The sequence below is a fragment of the Abrus precatorius genome, unplaced genomic scaffold (assembly GCF_003935025.1).
Source record: "Abrus precatorius isolate BTA unplaced genomic scaffold, Abrus_2018 Scaffold6, whole genome shotgun sequence".
Classification (NCBI taxonomy): domain Eukaryota; kingdom Viridiplantae; phylum Streptophyta; class Magnoliopsida; order Fabales; family Fabaceae; genus Abrus; species Abrus precatorius.
Genome location: NW_020874406.1, coordinates 12586641 through 12611714, shown reverse-complemented (window position 1 = coordinate 12611714; position 25074 = coordinate 12586641). Strand labels below are relative to the sequence as shown.

Below are 25074 nucleotides of genomic sequence, written 5' to 3'. Positions count from 1 at the left end.
AAACTTCAAAAGTGGCATTGAGGTTCGGTGGAAAGTACTGTGGTTAGTCTCTGGGAGGAAAAGACAGTTGAAAATTCTGTAGCCTGAATGTTAAATGACTTACTGAGATTTGAGGAGAAAGAAAGCAAACATATTGATATTTCCACGTGTAATTTTCTCCGTCTCAGATATATATTTTTACTGGTAATAAACTCGCTATCCAATCAAATTTTGTAAATTACCTATGTATAAATAAATTTTGTGAAATATGTGAAAATAGACACAAATGCTGAAAACAAAAAGGTGCAAATAACCATGCGTGCAACTGTTGTTTTGTCCAATTAAAGGGCACGATTAAGACTGACTGAGAAATCTTACTCCACGATTTTGCCTTCCTACCTATGGAGTATTCGACCAAGCACCGCCATTGACCAAATAAATAAACAAATAAAAAATCACTTCATCTTTCAAATTAGGACAGCAATAAAAATTGAATTTAATTAGAATATATTAAAATTGTAAAAGTTTTTGAGCTTTCATCTAATTATGTATTTTACATTAATAAATATTGTTGATTTTTACTGTAACATCACGTCAAAATTAAATTAGTTCTTCTCTTTGTCAAAAGGAGATTGAAGTGCATCCACATACATCACTGTATTCCTGAATTCCAAATGGAGCTCATCATAATATAAATAAAGTAAACAGTGGCTACAAAACTCGTTATTGGAGAAAATTTAGAAAAGTTGCGATGGAATCACGTAACCAGATTTCAGGTTAAAGGTAACCAATGACTCCATGGGTGCATACTGTTCTCTAAATATGGAATGGATCAGTTGACAATGTTATGTATTTTTTATATATATACTATTCACATTTGGCCGCAGATTAATCCTAACACGGTGACAAAAGCCATTATAAGAGTGATCTATGCCACTCTCCACGTCCAACGTTAGAACATCACCACCCAGTACAATTCCTTAGGACGACTGTTTTTGCTTTGCCTGCAGATTGTAAAATAAAAATCAATACCAAAATCCGAACTATATATATATATATATATATATAATTTACTTTTATCAATAAGTGTGTGTGTGAAATTGGAAAAAAAAAATTACAATATTAATGCATAAAAACACAAAAAGTAAAAAAGGTGAGTTGATTATTATTACATGGGCAACTATATCTCCATCTACATCAACTATTCAAAATGCCATTTTGCCACCAATTCTCTGTATGCAGTACTTTTGGCACTCTATTCTAATCTGGCAAGCTATTTTTCCTGTGATCATCTTATAACATCGTTGAACTCGGAACCACAGCTTATAGTTAGAACCGTTACATCTATACACATCCCAACGTCCAAAAGCAAATAGTCTCTGCAGAATAATTATACATACATATAAAAAAAAAAAGAATGTAATTGAAACCTATTGAATCATCTAATCTAATAATGTACAAGGACACAATACCAACAATTAATATTGGTAGAGAATTACAGAATTACAACGTACCTTGCGTATAGTACAGAGAACTCTGCCACGCAGGTCCATAAGGTTAACTTCTCTTCTCCCCTTTGTGTCATAGTTATCAACGCGATAAACGATTTTACCATCTGAATCATACACAGTGCAACCATTAGAATGACAAACGAGTGGTTTCATCCAGAGGGTATATGTTTCTCGTTTATAGGACATGCAAGGAGAGGAGGTTGGGATTGATGAAAATAATACATCTTGAAAATCTCACAAAGTATATTGGAAGAAGTTTCATATCGCATGGAATGAACAAAGGAGTGGATGAACAAGGCTATATAATGGATTTGAGTCCATGATATTAAAACACTCCAATCAGAAACACTTTAAACTTGTGTCTTACTTTTCTTATACTCTTTTATTAGAGTGTTGTGAGGTTTAGTTTAATTACTTGCTTTGAAGAGTGTGAGTATAATTGGAGTAAAAGAGAATAGTCTATACGTTGTAAAATTTTTTAATTTTCTAGTTGTCATTGGACAACCTTGACCATTTGGGCAGAAGAAATTGTTAAAACTGAAGACTAGAAGAAAGATTCTCTTTATTAATGATTGACAAATTATGTTGTTACAGAAAATATACTAACCATTTATACTAATATGAAATAAAATAAATGATAACATAGAAAGATATAAAAATGAAAGTGTTATATAATTTTTTTATATAAAAAGAAAAATGAAAATTTCTTCAGCAGGTCAAAGCACCTTTTCACTACAGAAAAAAGAAAAATGCACGTATTCACTTTCAGAATAATTTAACTCGATACTTTTGTAGTACTCGCAGAAAGTGTACACGTCATTAATTAACTAATTACTGAAAAAGAAAACAGTTAATTGAAAGCATCCTAATTAATTAATTAAATCAGTTTTTATTTTAACTATGTACTTTTAAACCCTTATCCGTAAGATTAAATCAAATGTTTTGGCCTTTGTATAGGGAAATATATCATACTTCAGTGCGGAGGTAATTGCTTGAGACGTGGTGAAAGGAGAAAATACTTTAAAAAAAAAAAATAGAAATCAAAGGAATAAGATAAAAGAACTTTTTTGATTTTCAAAATGTTAAATAGTTATTTTCTTTTTATGTCTAATGCCAAACTCAAAAGTATGGAAGTTGAGATCAAAGTAACTAGTCAAATTTATTGTGTTTGACTAAACTTATTTTATTCATTTTGAATTCAAAATAACGTACGATAAAATTTTAGTGCGAGAGATTTTGAAGCTAAAACCGAAAATTCTTATGAGAATAACAAGTCAAAACATGCACGACTAAAATGGGGTTAACTAAACAAGGGTTTTCGGATGAAGAATTTTCTTACTCTATTTTTTATGACTCATTTTATAATTAGGGGAGAGAAAGACAAGAACTCAAAGAAAGAAAACTATGTATAAAAAAATAGACAAACTGACAGAGAAATAAAAATAAAAATAGTATAAAAATGTTATAATAATAAAATATTTTTTTGGAAATTGAGATTTTTCCTTAATTGTGTATATTTATACAAAGAAGCAATTACTTTAGGTTTTATTTGATGGTTTGAAAAAAAGAAAAGAAAATAGTTTAAAAGGAAAAAAAAGAGAGAAGAAATAATGGATTTTTGACATAAATAAAATAATTTGAAATATATATTACGTAAATGTCCTATTTTAAATACGTTTCTACTTTTTCTTAATTTTATTATAATAGAAATTAACTTTAATCAATTTTATTTAAACTTTTGCATTCATCTGAAATAGAAGTCCATTTGAATTGATTTTCTTTCGTTTAACATTCTTTGTTTAGAAAGAAGTCGACTTAAATTGACTTTTTTTTCACACTCTAATTTATGTTTACATTGAAGTTGAATTATATTCAACTTTTGTTAGATAATTTTTTATGCTTTTTATATTAAAAAAAATGATTTAAATCAACTTTCATATAATAACCTCTTATCGATTTTTAAAGTCAATATTAGGTGGAAGTTGATTCCAATCGACTTTGAACAATCATGAACATTATACATCACAATGCAGACTTTGATCACAATGAATTTGACAACACAATGGCAATGAATGTTTGTGCGTGTTAGATATTTGTTTTTGAACTGCATGTGTTTATCTTTTGTGTACCCATCTGCCAATACGTGTTCTTTTATTTTAGGAGAAAATTAGTTTGTTGTTAAACTTTAGGTACTTCACTAGTTTTCTATTTCTGAGAAGTATTTTTAAATATAAACGTTGCTAAAAAATAAATGCAAATTTCCTATTGCATTCTACATTCTTCTTCTTCCTAAATTAAAATATTCTTTCGTCCAGTTTTTATTTCTATTTCTGACTAAAAATACCAACAATCTAGTATCAAAGCAATTTCATCTTGCGAGACCTATGAAATGGAAGATGAATCAAGTTTTTCCCAAGCTGCTCTTCCAGTTGTTGATGGACAAAACTATGACCTTTGGGCAGTGAAAGTAGAGTCCTACCTGGAGTCATTTGATCTTTGGGAAGTTGTGGAAGAGGATTATAAAGTGCTCCCATTACCAACTAATCCTACCATGGCCCAGATAAAAAATTCACTAGGAGAGAAAAACTTGAAAAGCGAAGGCAAAGACATGTTTATTTGCTAGTGATTCTCAAACCATCTTCATAAGAATTGACTTTCAAATCAGCAAAAGTAATTTAGAATTATCTAAAGGACGAATACGTTGGAGATGAAGAATAAGAAGCATACAAGTGCTCAATTTAATGAAGAAATTTGAGTTGCAAAGGATGAAAGAGTCTGAGACAATCAAAGAATACTTAACAAATTGTTGGATATTACCAATAAGATAAGGTTGTTGGACAATGATTTTGCTGATTCCAGAATCGTTGAGAAAATTCTAATAATAGTGCCTGAGAGGTATGAAGCATCTATAGCTTTGTTGGAGAATACAAAAGATCTGTCTAAGATCACTTTGGCAAAAGTTCTATTTGCCTTGCAAGCCCAAAAGAAGCAAAGACTTATGAGACAAGACCGTAATGTTGAAGGTGCTTTGCTAACCAGCCATCAAAAGGTTAAAAAGAACAAGACAAAATTTTAAGAAGAATCCAGTGTCAACTAGTGAAAACATAGCAAACAACCAAATCAAAGGCAAGGGTAGAAAGAAAAACTATCCACCTTGTCAACATTGTGACAGAAAAGGTCATCCACCTTTCAAATGTTGGAAAAGGCTACATGCCAAATGCAGCAAGTGCAATCAGATTGGGCATGAACCTGTGATTTGTCCAAAAAAAAAAAAATCAATATGATGAAGGAGCTCAAATTGCTAGTCAAGAGGAGAAAGACCAATTATTTGTGGCTACTTGTTCCTTAAGTAGTGAATCAAGTGAAATTTGACTAATATATAGCAGTTGTACTAACCACATGACCTTTGTCAAGGCTCTTTTCAAATATTTGAGGCCAACTAATGTTACTAAAGTCAAAATTGGTAATAATGATTATATTCTAGTCAAAGGAAAAGGGACAATTGCAATCACAAGCTGTGTAGGCACAAAATTCATTCATGACATTCTTTTCGTTCTTGAAATTAACCAGAATTTATTAAGTGTTGATCAACTGATTGAAAGAGGATTTAAAGTTATTTTTGAAGATAAATATTGCTTGATTAAAGGTGTAGCTGCTCAAGATACGTTTAAGGTAAAAATGAAAGGAAAAAGCTTTGCTTTAAATCCATTAGAGGAAGGAGCAAGCTATTTTCTCCTTGAAGGAAAATGTCACAGAAATTTGGCATAAGAGACTTGGGTATTATCATCAGTAAGGACTGCTACAGATGAGTGAAAGAGGGCCAACACTTGATATTCTAAAGCTTGAGGATCAAACTTTAGATTGCAATACTTGTCAATTTGGCACGTTAAACACAAAACCTTTTCCAAAGGCATCATAGAGAGTATAAAGGAAGCTAGAATCAATTCACACAAATGTTGCAGGGCCTCACAGAATACCTTCATTGAAAGGTAATCTTTATTACATTATATTTGTTGATGACTTCACCACAATGTGTTGGATTTTTTTCTTTCAACACAAATCAAAGGTGGCTCAAATTTTTTGTTAGTTCAAAGCCAAGGTTGAGAATGAAACTAGTCTCAAAATTCAGATTTTAAGGTCAAACAATGGCAAGTAGTACACATATAAAATTTTTTAATCAATTTTATGAAGAGTCTAGCATTAACCATCAACTAACCACTCCTTATACCCCACAATAAAATGGTGTTAGTGAGAGGAGAAATCGATATATCTTGGAGATAACAAGGTGCACGCTGTATGAGAAGAATTTGCCAAAATAATTTGGGCAAAGGCAATAAGTATGATTGTCTTTCTACATAATAGACTTCCCACCAAAGCATTGGAGGATCAAACACCATTCGAGGTCTGGTATCGTTATAAACTATCTAAAATTTCTCAAGATATTTGGTTGTTTGTAATTCACTCATGTTCCGCAGAGCAAGCGAGATAAGCTAGATAAAAGAGCATTAACAAAAAATTTTATAGGCTACAACAATGTTAACAAAACCTATAAAATCTTTTAACCGCATACTGGAAAGGTAGTTGTCAGCAAGGATGTTCACTTTGTTGAAGATGAAGAATGAAATTGGGATGATACAAAGAAAATAGACCTCATTACTACTGACATAAGTTTTAACTTTTAACCTTCAAACTTAGAATGAATTGAAGATGTAAGCTAGTAGAATGAATTAGTGAATGATGTTCCAATAAAAGGCACCAAACTGCTCTTCGATGTTTATGAAAGATGCAATATTATTGTGTATGAACTTGTAGATTGTGATGAAGCAATGAAAAGTCAGAATTGGATAGTTGTAAGAAGGAGGAGTTGTCAATGATCGAGAAAAACCAAACCTAGATTCTTGTGGAAAGACCTTAAGGAAAGAAAGTAATTGGGGTCAAATGGATATATAAGAACTAAGATAAATGCAGATGGTTCTATTAACAAACACAAGGTAAGACTTATGGTGAGAGGTTATGCTCAGATTTTTTGTGTAGATTAGACATTTGTACCAGTTTCTCGGTTAGACACCATCAGATTGTTACTTTCTATTGCTACTTAAAAGAATTAGCCATAAAGTTTATCAACTTGATGTTAAATAAGCTCTTTTGAATGGTTTTCTACAAGAAGAAATCTATGTTGAACAACCCCAAAGCTTTGTGAAAGAAGGAGAAAAATATAATGTTTATTTTCTCAAGAAGGCTCTTTGTGGGCTAAAACAAGTCCCAAGAGCTTAGTACAACAGGATTTATGAACACTTGTTGAAATTGGAATTTGCCAAAAGTTTGTCAAAATCAACATTGTATGTTAAGCAAGATGAAGCTGGTATTATTGTCATCTCACTTTGTGTAGATGATCTCCTTGTGATAGGAAGTAACTTAAGTCTTGTGGATAAATTTAACAAAGAGATGATGGAGTTTTTGAAATGACGGATCTTAGTTTGATTACCTTTCTTGGAATAGAAATCAAACAAGCAGAACATTAAGTCTTTATTTGTCAAAAGAAGTATGCCAATGAGATATTGAAGTTTAAACTTGAAGAATGCAAAGAAATGAGTACTCCGATGAATTAAAAGGAAAAGCTTTCTAAGGAGGATGGAGCTGAGAAGATAGATCAAGCATATTTCAAAGCATGGTTGGTTGTTTAATGTATCTCCCTGCAACTTGAGCTAATATTTTGAACACTATAAGTATTTTGTCTCAATTTATGCATTGTCCAAGTGAAATGCATCTCAAGGCTACAAGAAAGGTGATAAGATATGTCAAAGGCACCTACAATTTTGGCATCAAGTTTAAGTGGACTGAAGAATTTAAGCTAATAGGTTTTTCAAACAGTGATTGGGGTGACTCAATTGATGAAATGAGAAGTACTTCAGGGTCCTGTTTTAGCGTTGGTTCAAGTGTTTTTCATAGAGCTTGAAAAACCAAGAAATTTTTGCACATTCTACGGCAGAGGCTGAATTTGTTGCTGCTAACCAAGCCCTATGCCTTAGGAAGATTTTAATTAATCTTAACATGGAGCATAAGGAAAGCAAATTTTTTTTTGTTAACAACCAAATTGCAATGGCTATTTCCCATAATCCTATCTTTCATGAAAAAGTAAGCATTTTAATATCAAATTATTTCTTAAGAGAAGTACAGAGAGATGGAGCTACTGTTCTTGTTTATTACAAATTAGAACACTAGGTAGTAAATTTGTTCACCAAGCCCTTGCCAATTAGTAAGTTTGAGTTCTTGAGACAAAAGATTAGAGTTCGCAATTCCTAAAGTAAGGAGGAGTGTTAGATATTTGTTTTTGAATTGCACATATTTATCTTTTGTGTTTTTAGTTTGTTTATTAAATACCCATTTGCCAATACGTGTTCCTTTATTTTAAAAGCAAGTTAGTTAGTTTGTTGCTAAACTTTAGGTTCTTTACTGGTTTTCTGTTTTTGTGAAGTATTTGTAAATGTAAACGTTGCTAAAAAATAAATGCAAATTCCCTATTATATTCTACATTCTTCTTCTCTCTAAATTAAAATATTCTTCTTCATCCAATTTTTATTTCTATTTGTAAATGTAAATGTTTCTAAAAAATAAATGTAGATTCCCTATTATATTCTACATTCTTCTCTCTAAATTAAAATATTCTTCTTCATCCAGCTTTTATTTCTATTTTTGACTAAAAGTACCAATAGTGTGCAACAGCAACTACAAAGCATGTGGAGCGTGTCATAGTGGCTAGAAAAATATATGGATCTATAATATGTACTGCTAGCGTGGCTAATTCTTTTGGCAATGTACAAATCATGATTATATTGCATCCAATCATGATCTTGTTGACTTTGTTTGTTCAACTTGTAGTGAGCTTGGAGCCTATGAGATTAGAGTGAATTGCATCTCACCATTTGTAGTTGTTGTGCCTTTTACGTGTGAAGCTTTTAATATAGATGCAAGTGAAGTTGAAGATATTGGCCATGCTAATGCCAACTTGCATGGAATCACATTGAAGTCTAAGCATATTGCAAATGCTACTTTGTTTTTTGCTCTGATAAATCAATTTATATTAATAGACACAACTTGCATGGAATCACATTGAAGTCTAAGCATATTGCAAATGCTACTTTATTTTTTGCCTCTGATAAATCAATTTATATTAATAGACACAACCTTATTGTGAAAAATTAGATTATTCTCGTATTAACCTTTGTCCCTTTTCTCCTAAAATTAAAGGTCTTAGCTTTATTTATTTATTTATTTAAGTCAATCTTAATGGTACAATTGTGATTCATTGTTGATTTCCTCATATGTTTCCAATGCTCCCTTGCATCTCAATAAATGAAGCAATGGAAAGTATTAGTAGTAGTAGTGACTGTTAAAGGCATTGATTGAGAAAGAGAGAGCTTGATGAATCAGAAAAAAGCATGGAAGCAAGTTGTGGATGCCACGGTAGTAGCCAAAAGTGAAAGAGTGTGGTTGTGGATTCCTTTGTAGGTGGTGATTAAAATGAACAAGTGATAAATCCACATTTTACCATAATTTTTAGTATGATTTTGTTAATAAATAAGTAGTAAAGTGCTAAGTAAACTTGAAAATATCATAAAAATTGTATTAATATTCATAATTGTGTAAATAGTTTTGATTTTTAGACTTTTAGTCCAATTCTAAACAATTTGACTCAAAAGTGACTTAATCCTTGTGCAGAAGTTTTAGCTGAGAATTTGAGTTGAAGATTGAAATGAAAAAGTAGAGGAATTGAGCTTAAAAGATGAAGAATCAAGTGTTATATGAAGGGTGTAATCACTCTAAGTACATAGAGTGAACATTTTGAAGAAGAAAACTCATGAAGATCAAGAGAGTAGCTACTTCAAGTGTTCAAAGTAGCTATGCAATTGAGCGCATAGCCATTTCAAGTGCCCAATGTAGCTACGCAGAGCGCGTAGCCACTTCAAGCGTTTAGAGTAGCTACACCCAAGGCTAATTCAGAACTGCACAGTGCACGTAGCTACTTCAAGTGATCAGAGTAGCTATGCAATTGAGCATGTAGCTACTTCAAGTGCCTAGAGTAGCTACGCAATCAATGCGTAGCTACTTCAAGTGTTTAGAGTAGCTACACAAAAGTAATAAAATTTTAAATATCACTTCTAGTATCAACTTTGACGATTGGAGTCCTTAAATCAGTTTTAGAAGTTTTTAGAAGACCTTTGATGCTATAATTCTCAGATATTAACATGTAGAAAAGCAAAAGGCATGAAAAACCATATAAATAGAAGTTAGAGGTTCAGAAAAAGGGACTTTTGGTGCATTTTTGTTATTTTTACTTTGTAACTGTTTTAACTTCCAGGGGAAGTCAGAGAGAGAGATTGGGAGCGACTTTCAAGCTTCATTTCTAGAGGAATCAGAGTGAAGATTGGGTCTTTGAAAATGTTCTTCTACTTCTTGTCTTCTTCTTCTCTTACTTCTCCTTTCTCTATTGTAATGTTGTTCTAAACCTTTTTGGTTAGGGATCTATGGATCCAGATTTGATGTTGTGATGTAATTGTGGATTGAATCTTGAGATTTTAATTGAATTGAGTATGTGATTCTGTTCTTAATGCAGTTGTGAACTAATCCTTCATTCAATTGAATTTAGAGGAATTTTCATTAGTGGAAATTGAGTTTATTTCTCAGATCTGAATCATATGCTTAGGTTATTGAGATCTTAGGAATAAGTATCATGATCTAGTAATCCTATAATTTCCAGAACTTAATGCAATATTTGATTGAATTTCACCTAAGGAATTAGGGAGGTTTAATTAGGTATTAGGATCAATGAGGCAAGAAATTGTCCTTTGGTTAAAGAAGTGAAATTGATTATCAATCAATTAAAATTCTCAAGAGTTCAGAACATGATTACGTTGCAATTGAAAAACTGGTGAAGTGATTCCTAACTATTTTCCATATAGCATTCTTAATACAAAATTCGTATTTTGTTTTTACAGCAAGTTTATTACCTTGGATTGTCTTTATTTCTTACTTTAACATGTTACAAACTTCTTAAATGAATTGTTTTGCTCAACAATTGTTAAATTGTGAAGTGGTAATTGAAATAAGATCCTTGTGGATGATACTTGGGGCTCATATTGAATTCTAAATTTTATTACTTGCTACAACTACCTAATACACTTGCTAGTTAGTTCTCCAAATAAGTAACAACACGTCCTCGACACATCTTTGTACTTGAAGTCAATATTGCATTTTATGTACATGAGGGTCTATCACATCACCTTTTCTCCTTTGTTAAAAATAAAGTTGATTATAATTGACTTCTCTTTACTATACAATAAATAATGAAACAAAGTCGATTATAGTCAACTTTTACAACAAGTAGTAGCAAGAAGTAGTAAAGTCGATTTAAATCAACTTTTATGTAAAATTTTTATAAGGAAAGTCGATTATAATCAAGTTCTATATTGTATATAATCAACTTATATATAACTTAAAATAGGACATTTTTGTAAAACTTTTCAACTCAAGTTATCGTCCCACAGAGATTATTTTCAAGTACCAAAAATACCTTGATTCAATTGTTTAAACGCAAAGAGAGTGTGATGGATTGAAAAACAAGACCTATTGTTAATAATTGATTGAAAAGAACAATAATGCAATATATGAGACAAATCGAATGAGATAAGTCTAGGACTTATGGTTTCACCTATTACACTTCTTTATGTTCTAATTATTTTAACCCCGATATTGGTATCTGAATATTTGCCAACTACTCATACTAGTTCTATTAACATTCATTGATCATGTAATGTTAATATTCTTTTCCCTGAGCAATGATCCCCAATGATTATGCAAGACAAATGGTCGAAAAAATATTAAGACTCAATGAGTTTGTTAATTCAATAACGGTTAAAAGAGAAAAATTAGGTGTGATTAACCTAACTCTTTATCTTGTTTTATCCTATTGTTTCATTAATTACACGTGGTATGATCGCCTACGATGCAACTAATTATAATATGCTAAAGGTGATCAATTCTTAACATGCACAATATGATTCAACAAGATAAAAGTCAAACATTAAAGGAAAACCAATACTGATAGTAAAAGTAAAATCACACAAAGTATGTAATAGAATTCCCCATCGCCTTAACTATGAATGTAGTTACTTATAATGAAATACACAATAAAAAACATAATGAACTAATCCATAAAACACAAAGGAGAATGTAAACAAGAGAAACCCAAAAGGGAAAACGATAAAAAGAATTCTCATTCTCCAAGGAAGTGCTCAATCACTCGTTTTGACTCTGAAGGGTTTGATGTCTTTGCCAATAATCTCCTATAACTCTCAACGGTGAAGTGAGTCAGAACTAAGAAATGGGAAAAATGTGTGTAGAGAACAGTGTGGAAAAGTGTAGAATTAAGTAGAAAAGTGTCAAGTGTGGAACATAATGCCTCTTTATATAAGATATGCACTGAGTTCCTGGTCAGTTGAGCTCTATCTTTTTGAATCGATTTTATCCATAATTAGAATCTTAACTTCAGAATCTCAACTGAAAACTGCTCTAAATCTTCATATCTAAGTTTAAATTTTAAATTCAAAATTCAAACTTAGATTCACATAGTACGGCTAAGGGCTAAAATTATCTAATTTTTATTTAGAATATCTCTATAATGCACTGATAACAACTTTCAACTAAACTGCAATAATTAATAGGATAATTAGTGTAAATATATAAAATAAGATTTAAGTGTATAAATATAAGTCATAAAATATATCAAAATATGGACTTATCATTAATAATTTTAAAAAAATTCATATAAAATTAAAGATATAAAAAAATAAACAGAAGGAGTAACATTTAGATTGAACTAGCCAAAAATCACCTATTGGTCAACTGTGATTGATAGGGCTATAAGAATGTTAGTTGATAAAATAACGTCAATTATTGTTGAGGGAAATGAGGTAATGAATAAGGATGACAATGGGTAGGGTATGGGTAGGGTACTATAATAACCATCCCTATACGCGCGTTTTAAAACAATACCCATACCCAGCCCTATACCCTAAGGGTAGTAATTTTAATCCTCATACCCATACTCTCTGGGTACCCGTATACTCATACCTGCCCTTATTACCCACGTTTGTTTAAGAAAAAAAAAAACACTTATAAAAAAATATGCTTATATTGTTCACTCTTACTACTAAATGGCCATCAATATAAATATAATATTAAAATAACTCAAGCAATAAGAAAGCCACGTGTATGAGTTTATGTCTGTTCACATAAATAGAAGCTAAATATACCATCTGCACCAGTTATCCAAAATACATATATACATATCATCTGTCAAAATATACAGTCATCCAGTCATATAAACATATGCACATAACTGAATTATATACAAAATAAAGTGGGGTCACGATATCAGAGACGACAAAGAAAAAAAAGAACTCACAAGCTTTTTCACTAGACCCATAATCATAAAAAATACCATTTCCTCCAAAAGTTAACAACGGTTAAGGATTTCCATTTACCTGTTCTCTCAATCACTAGAAATTATACCTACATATATGTACAAGTTATATTTTACTCGGCCCTAGTCTACTCTCCTTTCCCACTAGGTTCCTGCTCAGAGGAGTCAAAACTAGGAGAAAGTTTGGCATGAGAAGCAGTCCTCTTCCTTCCAGTAGCAGTAGGAGTGTTTGAGCAGTGAGAAGAATCTGTATAGTCAGAAGAACTAAAGGAAGTCGAATTAGAAGTGGATGAGATGGAGACGTGTTTGGGTATAGGTATGTTCGCTATATTGGGTCATACAATAGGTGGTATATAAGGCCCTAAAGATCTAAGAAAATTTGGGGGTGATAATACAGGGACTGGGGGTGGGACATAGGGTCTCATAAACTGTTCTCCAGGAAGAAATGAAAAAGTAAGTCTCATGGGTACCCTGATAGGGATGGGATATGCCCGTGGGCCTGGCCCGTTTCTATCTAAAAAAAAGGTAATAGTACCAATATAGGTGAACTGATGTTGCTCCCAATCGTGCGCCCATCTTCATTCAGGATCATATTTGACTGTGACGCTGAACTGGTACGGTAGTCAAGCCATCTGTATCCTTACCTACTAAACATATTCACATATAACACACATAGCAACTAAAAGGGTGAGACAAACCCATTTCAACCAAAGTACAGTAGAAAACACGTCAAGATATTTACAATCATCATAGCAAATAGCAAAACAACTCAACACACAATGTACATGCCATGTATGATTTTGTGCATCACCTAGTTAATTGCTATACTAATATATGCATGTGGGCCCAAACCATTTCTTTCTTTCTTTCTTTTCTGGGAAGGATCAGGAGTTCATTGCCACCAACCATTCTTGGTCATAACCATCTCATCAAATAGTTTTAAAGGTATAGCTCAACTGATTCTGAGAATCTATCGAGTTCTGTCAGGATAGTCTGGTTTTGTAGTGAGAACCGATAGCACAAGGTTACGAGCCTGGGTCTTTACCCAGCTCAATCACACCCGACTATCCCCAAGACTAACCTGGAGTCTCCCATAAATTTTGTATACTTCCCATCCAACACCACCATCATCACATGCTTATAATGCACGAACTTAATTCCAGTCTTTTAATTAGGTATTAAATATTTCTTTTCAATCAACAATAACATATGTTTCAAAATTTCACCGACAATCTGGTAGAGTTGCCTCTATAATTCAGATATTTCCAAATTTTCTTCTCTCTGCAAAATAGCCAGAAAATTCCAATATACTTTTAATTTTAAGCAGAGACTCACCACCACCACATTTCACAACTTTCTAGCCATTTCAATGGCTCTCAAATACCTTTTTCCAATTATCACTACATTTCAAAATACTCATTTAAAATAATACTTTAAAATAAATTAAAATCCAAATATGTATATAGGTATACTTTAAATATATAAAAACTAGTAAATAAATTTTGATCAAACCACTTGAAATTAAAGAAGTTTTAAAAAAAATCATTTTCTTAAGAAGAAAATTAACCACAATTCCATTTCTCACTTTTCAAAACCCATCAAATTTTATCTCAAATCTTCCCATTTTTGTTTTAAACATCTTTATTTCACAAGTCTCCAATTCTTTTCAACTTTCAACATGCCTTCTATATGCTCACTCCACATGAATGAACTATCAATCCTCAAGTATTTTAGGCAATCAATTATTTATACTGAATTCAATAAAACAATTATCATAGAAGCATTATCACACATAAAATCAATCTCAAAAAGGAATATCAAATAATTGTACATTAAGTATGGAAATAATTATAAATTCCTTCAAATATATTATACATACATAACAAGGAATAAAACACCTCATCTCCCAACGTTTTTCTATTATACCCTTGAAAATAGATATGTCCTCCCTTACCTTGAAGTATATACTGATTTTTCTCACCAACGTCTTCTTTCTACCACTTCTCCAATCACGATCTTAACCAAATAATCACACATAATCATGATCAATGTTAAGAGTCATTAATCATCCAACCCTCTACTAGTGAGTTGAAACTATCATCTTCTAATCTTCGCAAAAATCGCTTACGGGTCTTACAATTGTTTTCTATGATGTAAATGGAATACTATAAGCCTAAAGGTGATTAAAAACAATTATTTTCCCCTCATAACACTCTTGGGACAGCACCTCTCGATGCACAAACAACATCCACATTTATCATATATGCACACACACACACACACACACACACACACATACATATCACCATTCAATACTCATTCCAACATCCATTCACATTTACACATATATATTAATAATCAATATTACAAAATTTGGGACGTTACAAATTATTCTTCTAATATGATGTAGATGTGCTAGCGCAGGAAAGGTATCCTTATCTGCTTATAGCATAGGAAACTTACCCTTGTGCAAAAATATTAGATGAAGAGCTTCATAATCAACAATATAAGGACCAATAGTTTTGAGCCAACTAGCACCCAATATCAAGTCTCCACCTGAAACTAATAACAAAAACACAGGCAACTGAAACACATGTCCTTGAGCTTAAATGGTTAAACTATCAATTTTACCTTATACTATCATATAATTTCGATTCCCAACCATGACCCTAAAAGATGGCGCAGGTTCAATAGGCAGTTTTAAGAATTTGGTAACCCTTAGTTGAAGGAAATTGTCTAAACTCCCTCAATCTACTAACACTGAAACATGTAACTGATTTCTAAATGCTCTAAAATGGAATTTATCAACTCCTATTCCTCCTTTAAGAGCATTGAGAGACAAATGATGATCCTTATGAAACACATTTTCCTGTGCTATTTCCTGACTTACGGAACAATCAAAAACAATTTCATGCAACTCATTTCCATCTTCCTCAGTTTGTAACAACAAATATTGCCTATTTGGGCATCTATAATTAAATGTGAACTTTTCATCATAGAAGTAACACAAACCTTTTTCCCTTCTTAACTACATCTCAGCTGGAGTAATCTTTCTCACATTTGTAGGTTTATTATGAGGTACATTAGGTGTAGGCAACAAGAGTGGTAACAAGTCTTTTGGACATTTTTAGCAGTTGCGGTAGCAATAGAATCAACAGAAGTTATTGGAGAATACTTTTGATTACTAGTATATGATAGAAAATTATTTGAATTTCTATTAGGAACATATTTTTTCTTATACAACTTAGCTAAAGACACAGCTCTAACTAATGTACTAGGAGATTGAGCCACCATATCTCTCCATATATCTTTATTTAATCCACCCAAAAACCAATTTAAAAGAGCTTCTGCATATAATCCTTGAGATCTATTAGCAAGTACCATAAATTGAAGATAGTAATCAGAAATTAAACTGGATTGAGTATATTTGAATAACTCTACCATCAGCCAATCAAAAGGAGAAGGTCTAAACTACGATTTCAAAGCTATAGTTAGCTCGAGCCATGAATTAATAGCAGATAACCTTTGGAGCATCTGAAACCATGACACCACTTCTTTATTGAAATGAATAGCAACAATATCCACACGATCTGCATCAGGAGTCTTGTGATACGAAAAAAAACTTTTCTGCCTTGAAGATTCATTCCAACACTGGAGTTTGACCTTTGAAATGCGAAAATTCCAATGAAATTCCCTTTACTGCAACATTAGTAATCAGCGGCGCTCCACTACTTGAGCTCATTCCAGCAAGAGGCTGAGTCTAATTCTACACTAACAAATCAATTACTCATTGCATCTGTTCCATCCTTTCCAAATTCACTATGTTCAATTGCAAAACTAAATCCTTTTACATTTGATCACGTTGTTCAATTAGATTTCTCAATCGATTAATTTCCTCAACTTGTAACATAACCTGAGCACGCAAAACCCTTAAACATGTGTTCTGTCAATACAATTTTTTTATTTTTCTTTTTTTCTAATTAAATATAATAAAAATGGAGAACCCATAGAATACGAAACACACAAACTGCTCCTGCCGCCTGCAAATATATGCTCAGATTTGAAATTATGAAGAAACAGAATGGAAAATAACATATGACAGAACATAAAGGAAGACAACCAGAAAAGAGATGAAAGGAAGAAAAAAAAAAGCAATCAAGAGGAGATGCAACCAAAAAACACAGAGGGACATCGAAACAAAAAAGATTAGTAAAAAGGAAGAAAAAAGAGCAACAAAAAAAGAGCAGAGGCACCAACAAAAATATATAGAAAGTAACCGGAGAAAGAATAGGGAGAACAACCAGAGAAAAAAAGAGAGGGGAGAAACAGATCTACAAGTGAGGAAGATCCTTACATAACAAAGAAAAGAAAAGGAGAAAGAATCTTCTTCTCCATTTTGCAAGTTTATCTCCGTATTCCTTTTCACTTATATGTCGTAGTTTTACTTTTATAATAATATGCATGAACACTTTTCATCTACATACTGTAGTTTTATTTTTATAATAATATAAAACATTTAAGATATCTTTATATATACGCGTTGTCGTGATGCATCTTAACATTGTTGCCATCCATACATACTTGTTGTAATCTTATATATTAGTCATAGTACTGTTGTCATATATATATATATATATATATATATATATTGTCATAGCATTTTTATATAAAACTATTATCATTTATATATGTATATATTATTTTCTTTTTTTTTCTACCTTTTATTTTTTTTCGTTCATTTCTTTCTTTCGTCCTTTACTAATTTAGTATTTTTATTATTCACGAATAGTAAATACAAATTAATTAAATAAGATAGAGAAATAATGTTAAAAATTTAAATTTTTCTTATAATTTGCCTAATATTTTTTATTGTTGCTATATTATTCAATCATGCACCTCTTATTCATTTATTAATGTTTTTATTGTTGCCATTATTTTACTCATATACAAAGTGAATATAATATAAATTCCTATACCAATTTTTTATTCTATGATTAGTAAATTATGATTTATTTAAAAATTGAATAATAATAAATAAATGAAGTATTTACATTAACTTATAATATGACGTATAGTTTCTTTATCGTCGTACACTATAAATTGATAAGACTTATGTATACCCACGTTATCTTAGGTCATATGCACTATTAATGTATCTAAAAAAATCTTATTTCTAAAATTAATAAATTATATATTTTTTTAATTTTGTATATGCTTGAAAATCTTCCTCACTCATAATATCAAATAATATAAAAATTTATTCTAAAACTAAAACAACATGTGATTGTGTTTAATTATATAATTTGTTAATCAATTGAAGTATATATATATATATATATATATATATATATATATATATAATCTTATTAGTAAATCAAAATATGTCATAGTTTTATATAAAATTAAAATTAATTTATTTAATTAATACAATAATTTATAATGTTAACGTGTAGCATCTCTGCCTTTATACATTATAAATCATTGAAATTAATGTGTACCTGATAGACGATGCCGAGTTGATATCAAAACAACTAAGTTTTCTAAAGATTTTGTAATATAGAGTCAAACTTAAGTCGATTTACGAAAACACATTCTTAGTCAAATTCAATTTTAAGTTTTCTTTTACAAAATGCAAATAAGATTTTTGGAGTTTTGAAAATTATAAATTAATCAAAGTAAATTACAAACAAAGTTAAAGTGAATAAAAATAAATTAAGAAACATTAATTCACAAAATACCAATTGCATGTAACTCCGGCTATCACAGTATCTAGAGATTTAAATCTATGTTTGAACAATCACCTAATTCAATTATTAATTCAATTGAATAACCTAATTGAATAAAGTTACAAATTAAATCAAATAATTATTTAACCTATTCCGCATTAATTACTAAATCAGAGCATTTATCGAGTCCTAATTTGAATTGTAGCAACAGACTCGGAGCAATTTAGCGAAGAACTCAAGTCAAAATTATGGTATTGGGATTTTGCAGATTGAATGAGAGGTTTAGCCTTCCATCGAAATGCTTAACCCACGCAAGAATGAGAAAAGAACGAGAGAGTTCGAAAGAAATTAAAAACAAGGATTCTTATTTCGACCAAATCTCAAATCTTAAAGTGTTTAATCGCATCATACCGTAATTCAAAACCTTATTAGTCTATTTATATATTCTAATTAGGGTAAATTAAGTGGCTAAAATTTGGGCCTCACTAATATCTAAATGCGCAAATACAATTATTAAATAACAAGGCCCAAATGCAATTCCGCAAAAATGTTCAGCAAATTTGCTCGACTTCAAAAAATCATAAAAAATTGAAAAAAAAAACTTCAAATCCAGCGTGTGAAAAGTAATAGGCTCAATTTATTCAAATAAGTAGAAAATGATAAAAATTATAAAAATAAAGCATATCAAAAGTATCTATTAATAAAAATAAAACTATAAATATAAACCTAAAATATGTTACATTAAATTCTCCCACACTTAAGACTTTGCCCTCCAGGTAAATTACAAAATCAAACCATAGGAGACTTAAAATAAATTAAGGTATGCACAATTTCTATCAAGTTCAAATATCATAACTAAAATGGAAATCAATCCTTTCACTCCAAATTTCACAAATGAACTCATCAAACCAAGTGACTGACCCATAAAAGATAGAATCCTCAAATGACATACTCTCAATTACTCAAGTGTATAAGTGTATCTATAGCATCCTAAATTGCTAAAAACTCTAATATCATCCTTTATAAGATAGTAGTTCAGTAAACACCAAAATCTGGTGAATTTTTTTTTCATACAATCACAAGTATAATTTCCTTTCTCTGAGAGAGAGTTAATATGCATATAATTTTCTCATCTCATGACTCCATATTTCAATCTCAATAGCATGATAGAACAGGATTAAATACAACTCAAAATCTAATAATATCCAAATATATTAAACTTTAGTTCAGCGGAATAGTCAAGTACTTGAACAAAGTTAAAGACGATTAGTGTTATCCAAATACAAACTTAAAATAAATAGACCAGACTTCCTAATAGCAGTTTCCCTAATACATGCACAAATAAAATAGACTTCAATTGTAAGGAGAGTAATCCTCAATAAGATCAGACTCCTCAGAAGAAGCAGGGGAAGCGGAGCTAGAAGAAGCAGCAGCAATAGAGTCTCCATCGTTCTCCTTCATCTGTCTAGTAGTGCGAGGAGGTAAACAGGTATCAGCAGTGGGTAACAAGGTAAAGGGGTAAGCATGATACATATAAGATGGCATAGTAGTGTATCTAATAGAGGATTCCACCACATGGACATCCCTCTCCATTAGCACAGGTGGAGAAGCGAGGTGCATAAAAGGAAATAGCACAAGTGCAGGAGCTGGCCTATAAATGGGAGTACAGGGGCCAACAGACATGGGTGTCGCGTAAGCAGACAACGCAGGGTAAGGTAACTGAGTATCACTATGAGGAATAGAAAAAACAATCTCAATGGGGGTATCGACAGCATACTAGGTGATCCATGAACCTCCACTCTCCAATCTATGAATCACTCGAGCAAATCCGTGGAAGATATTCTGCTGAGTCGCGGAGTCGAACACCCACATGTCCTCCTCAAAAGGAAGGATCCATACATTCACCTTGCTCTTGTCCATCTATATAAATAAAAGAAAAAGGGCGACACAATGCAACACAGAAGGCGTGAGTTCTCCAAATACAAACAACATTCAATAGCCATACCCCAAGGAAGGCGGCATCACAATCACAATCAGTCCAACAAACCACATTTAGCATCATTAACTATTCAATGATATAATAGGGTGATAGATAATATCCTAAACCATTGTCAAATTCATAAATAATCAATTATTCTTAGTAGTAATGCACATGATGCATGAATGCAAGTTCAATCTCACCCATTTTGTCACTCATGTTTTAATAGCATGCAATGATGCATGGGGATCCCACTCCTCTATGACTGGCAACTTGCCCAACTTTAGCATAGAGATAGATTCAAGTTGTATGGCTATCAGAGGACTCTATTCCCTACTCTGCACAGTAAGATCATAGATAGAAGTAGAAATAGTAGCACATCAGTTGATGTGTAATGCCATTCGGCACGTTCAAGAATGGACCTCAACAACCCTAGTATTATGGGGTTCACATCAGGTTTGGTTAAGGTCTTGCAAGTGGATCACGACTCGGCTACAGGGAGCTCAACTGCTATATGCCACTTAGGTCGGATGTTCCCCCTTTCGCCACCCCAGAAGGTCTACTCATGACCCAACCTCCAATACCTACAGTTGTGTCTCTGTTATGCCATCAAGTCGTTCAAAAGATAGTATGATGCATGAAGTAGCATTTTTGGTTTTCTTTCGATAGTTTTCTCATTTCATTTCATTTAGCCGCTTGGAGGCTAATGCACAGTAAGAATAGAAGCCATAATAGGCTTAACAATATAACATATAGCATAGAGCTAGAAGTCATCATAGACTTAACAATATGGATAAATAAACTCCATGAGTCACATGCAGTAGAATGGATAGATAGGTTCCATGAGTCTCATGTCGTAGCATGGATAAATAGTTTCCATGAGTTTCATAATAGTTTTCAATGAGTTCATAATAATTTCAAGCAATATAGTTTCAGGAACTCATAGCATAGAATAGATCTTTCATCATAGATTCATAGTCTCATGGTTTTATAGACTCATACTCATAGATAATTTTAGTGCAGCATATAGTAGTTTGGACCTTAGCTTATTCAATTCATTCAAACCTTCATAATTCATTTCCTCTTTCTCGGTTCATTCTCTTTCTTTAATGTTTCAAGTCTAGTTCTCTCTTTTAATTTTGTACAATTTTCATCTCTCAATTCATGCAATCTCGCCATTCAAGTTCATCCTAACCATTTCGTTTATTTCCATCAATCTCTAACACCTTCTAAACCATTTATCGTTCAACTCAACTCTTACTCTCTTGATTCTTTCCTCTCAGTTTTTCTCTCTAAACCATTTATCGTTCAACTCAAGAGTATAAGTGTATCACTCAAACTACACAACATGAAGCATGATCAATCATAAGCTTGCCCATCGCTTACCTCTCCACTAGAATTCACCCACACACACAAAAATCAAGAGGACTTTGCTAGGTTATAAAGGGACATCGTGAAGGTGGAAAATTACCAAGGTAATCAAGCTAAAACCAAAGAAGATATAAGAACAATAGGGAATGAATCCAAAGAAAATAAGCATGAAAGTAAATCCCCTAAATAAAGATATGATATAATATAATACAATTCAAAAATAATTCTCTTTTACTTTTTCTAGCCATCCAATACTCATTAGGGAGGTTATCTTAGAGTTTGAATTCTTTATTTTTCCTTTTTTTTAAATGAGCTAATTTTTCTTTTTTCTTGCATTTTCTAAGGTAATCTGCCCCACACTTATTTCTATGATCACAATTCCAAAGTTCTTGTATCCCCTAAAGCTAGGTCATTTTATTATTTTACACCTTTGGAATGAAATGAGCTAAGATCACAAGAAATAGGACAATTAGGCTCAAGGGGGCTAAAAAAATGGAAATAATGCAATGTTAGCTTTTTGGTTAGTAGTTTACAAGAAAGAAATGATGCTTCTATCATATTATTTCAAGCATATAGAAATATAGTCTCAAAAAAGCTTAAGGCAAGTTCTAGTGTCATACAACCATGAGTGCAATCACACAATGAAGGAAAGTAAAATGACATGATATTATCATCTATATGGCTCAAAACTTCACAAGGTATATATTCTATCACAAATAATCAAACACATAAGATATCAAAGTCCACCTATCAAACTGAAGAATGATTCAATCAATTCATCAAAGCTATGAAATAATCACTTAATTAGATTATATACACACCAAAAATATAGTATTCCCCTACTTGAAATTAACATTGTCCTCAATGGAAAACATAATAAGTATAAGGACAATTCAAACAATCCAATAAGTGAGAAAGAGGTAAGAAAACTCTATAAATCAAGGTAGGCGGCCAATTCAAAAATGACATCCTCTTGTTCATGTTCCTCCAAGCTCTCATGAAAAACCTTGAGCTGATGCCCATTAACCTTGAAGCTTCTTTGCGATCCCATATCTTGAAGCTCAACAACACCATAAGAAAAAACATTAATAACAAGAAAGGGACCATCTCACCTAGATCTCAATTTATTGAGCATCAACTTAAGTCTAGAATTATATAAAAGGACTTTATCACCAATGTGAAATTCTTTATGCCCTATTAGCTTATCATGAAAAGTCTTAGTGCGCTCTTTGTAGATGTGGGAGTTCTCATATGCTTCTCTATAAATCTCCCCCAACTCTTGTAATTGAAGCTTCCTATGCGAGTCAGCTGCCCCTATATCTAGATTACATTGCTTGATCGTCCATAATGTCTTATGCTCACTTCTACTAGTAAATGACATGTCTTGCAAAAAATAACCCGATAAGGAGACATTCCTATGAGTGTTTTGTAGGCAGTTTTATAAGCCCACAGAGCTTCCTCCAAGCACGGACTCCAAATCTTTTTTGTTAGGTTAGACAATTTTTTTTCAAGATTTGCTTTATTTTTCAATTGAAGATCTCTTCTTGTCATTTACTTTAGGGGTGGTATGGTGTGGAAACTCTATGCATAATCCCAAACTTTCAAAGTAAAGCAGTCATTGTGCGATTGCAAAGGTGTGATCCCTGGTCACTAATTAATGCTCTGGAAAACCCAAATTGCAAAAAAATAGTGACTTCACAAAATCTACAATAACACGAGAATCATCAGTACAAGTGGCTTTTGTCTCTACCCACTTGGAGACATAGTCCACAGCTAACAAAATATAAGTATATCCAAATGAAATAGGAAAAGGACCCACAAAATTTATACCCATATATCAAACACCTCACAAAAAAGGAGAAGTAATTGGGGCATCTCATTCTGGTGTGAGATGTTCCCAGTCCTTTGGCATCGTTCGCATGTCTTATAGAAGTTGTGTGCATCCCAGAACATGGTAGAACAATATAGTCCAGAATCTAAAATCTTTTGGGTTGTACGCTAAAATCTTCCATAAGTATGGATCATTTCAAATGTAGTATTTGGAATCACTCTTTAGCTTGGCAGCCTGAGCTTTGGAAAAATATATAAGGATCTCTTTGGTAGCCAAATAATTTACCAAGTCTGCATATCAAGGATCATGCCCTCCATTGTGGTAAAGCTAATCATCTGAAAAGGTGTCTCTAATGAGGAGATCATCAAGTGGCTACTGAATTCTGTTTAAATGGTCTGCCACTAAGTTCTTTACACCACTTTTATCTCTGATCTCAATGTCAAACTCTTGCAAAAGAAGCATCCAGCGTATTAGCCTTGGTTTAGAATCTGACTTCTTAAGCAAGTATTTCAAAGCTGCATGATCAGAGAAAACAATTACTTTAGAGCCAAGCAATTAAGAACATAATTTATCTAAAGTAAAAATAATGGCTAAAAGTTCTTTTTCTGTAGCGATGTAGTTTGCTTGTACTTTATCCAATGTGCGAGAAGTATAGTCTATGACATGAGGTTGTTTCTCCATTTTCTGACCAAGGATAGCACCAACTGTAGTGTTTGAAGTATCATACATAAGCTCGAACAGAAACTTCCAACTTGGAGGCTAAATGATAGGAGTAGAAGTGAGGTGCCTCTTCAGCTCATCAAAAGCGTCCTTTCAAGTCTGATCAAAGATGAAATCAACATCTTTCTGCAAAAAAAATGGACAATGAGGATGTGATTCTACTGAAAAGACTGTAGTTTTTTCACAGAAGTGGGATAACGGAAGAAAACAATTACATCAATCTTTCCTCTATCAGTCTCAATACTTCTACTTAACACTATATGCTCTAATACAATCCCTTTGGTCACCATAAAATGATATTTCTCATAATTTAAAACCAAATTAAACTGTATGCATCTATCTAATACCCTAGACAAGCTATCTAAACATGCATTAAATGAAGACCTATAAACAGTAAAGTCATTCATGAATATTTCAAGTGAGGTCTCTATGATGTTCGCAAACATGCCATCATACACCTCTGAAAAGTGTCAAGC

At 32.1% G+C, this 25074-nt stretch overlaps 1 pseudogene; it reads right to left on the bottom strand.

Annotated features, from left to right (window-relative positions):
• Positions 1–850: 850 nt before the first annotated feature.
• Positions 851–4024, bottom strand: LOC113870192 (annotated as a pseudogene).
• Positions 4025–25074: the final 21050 nt, after the last annotated feature.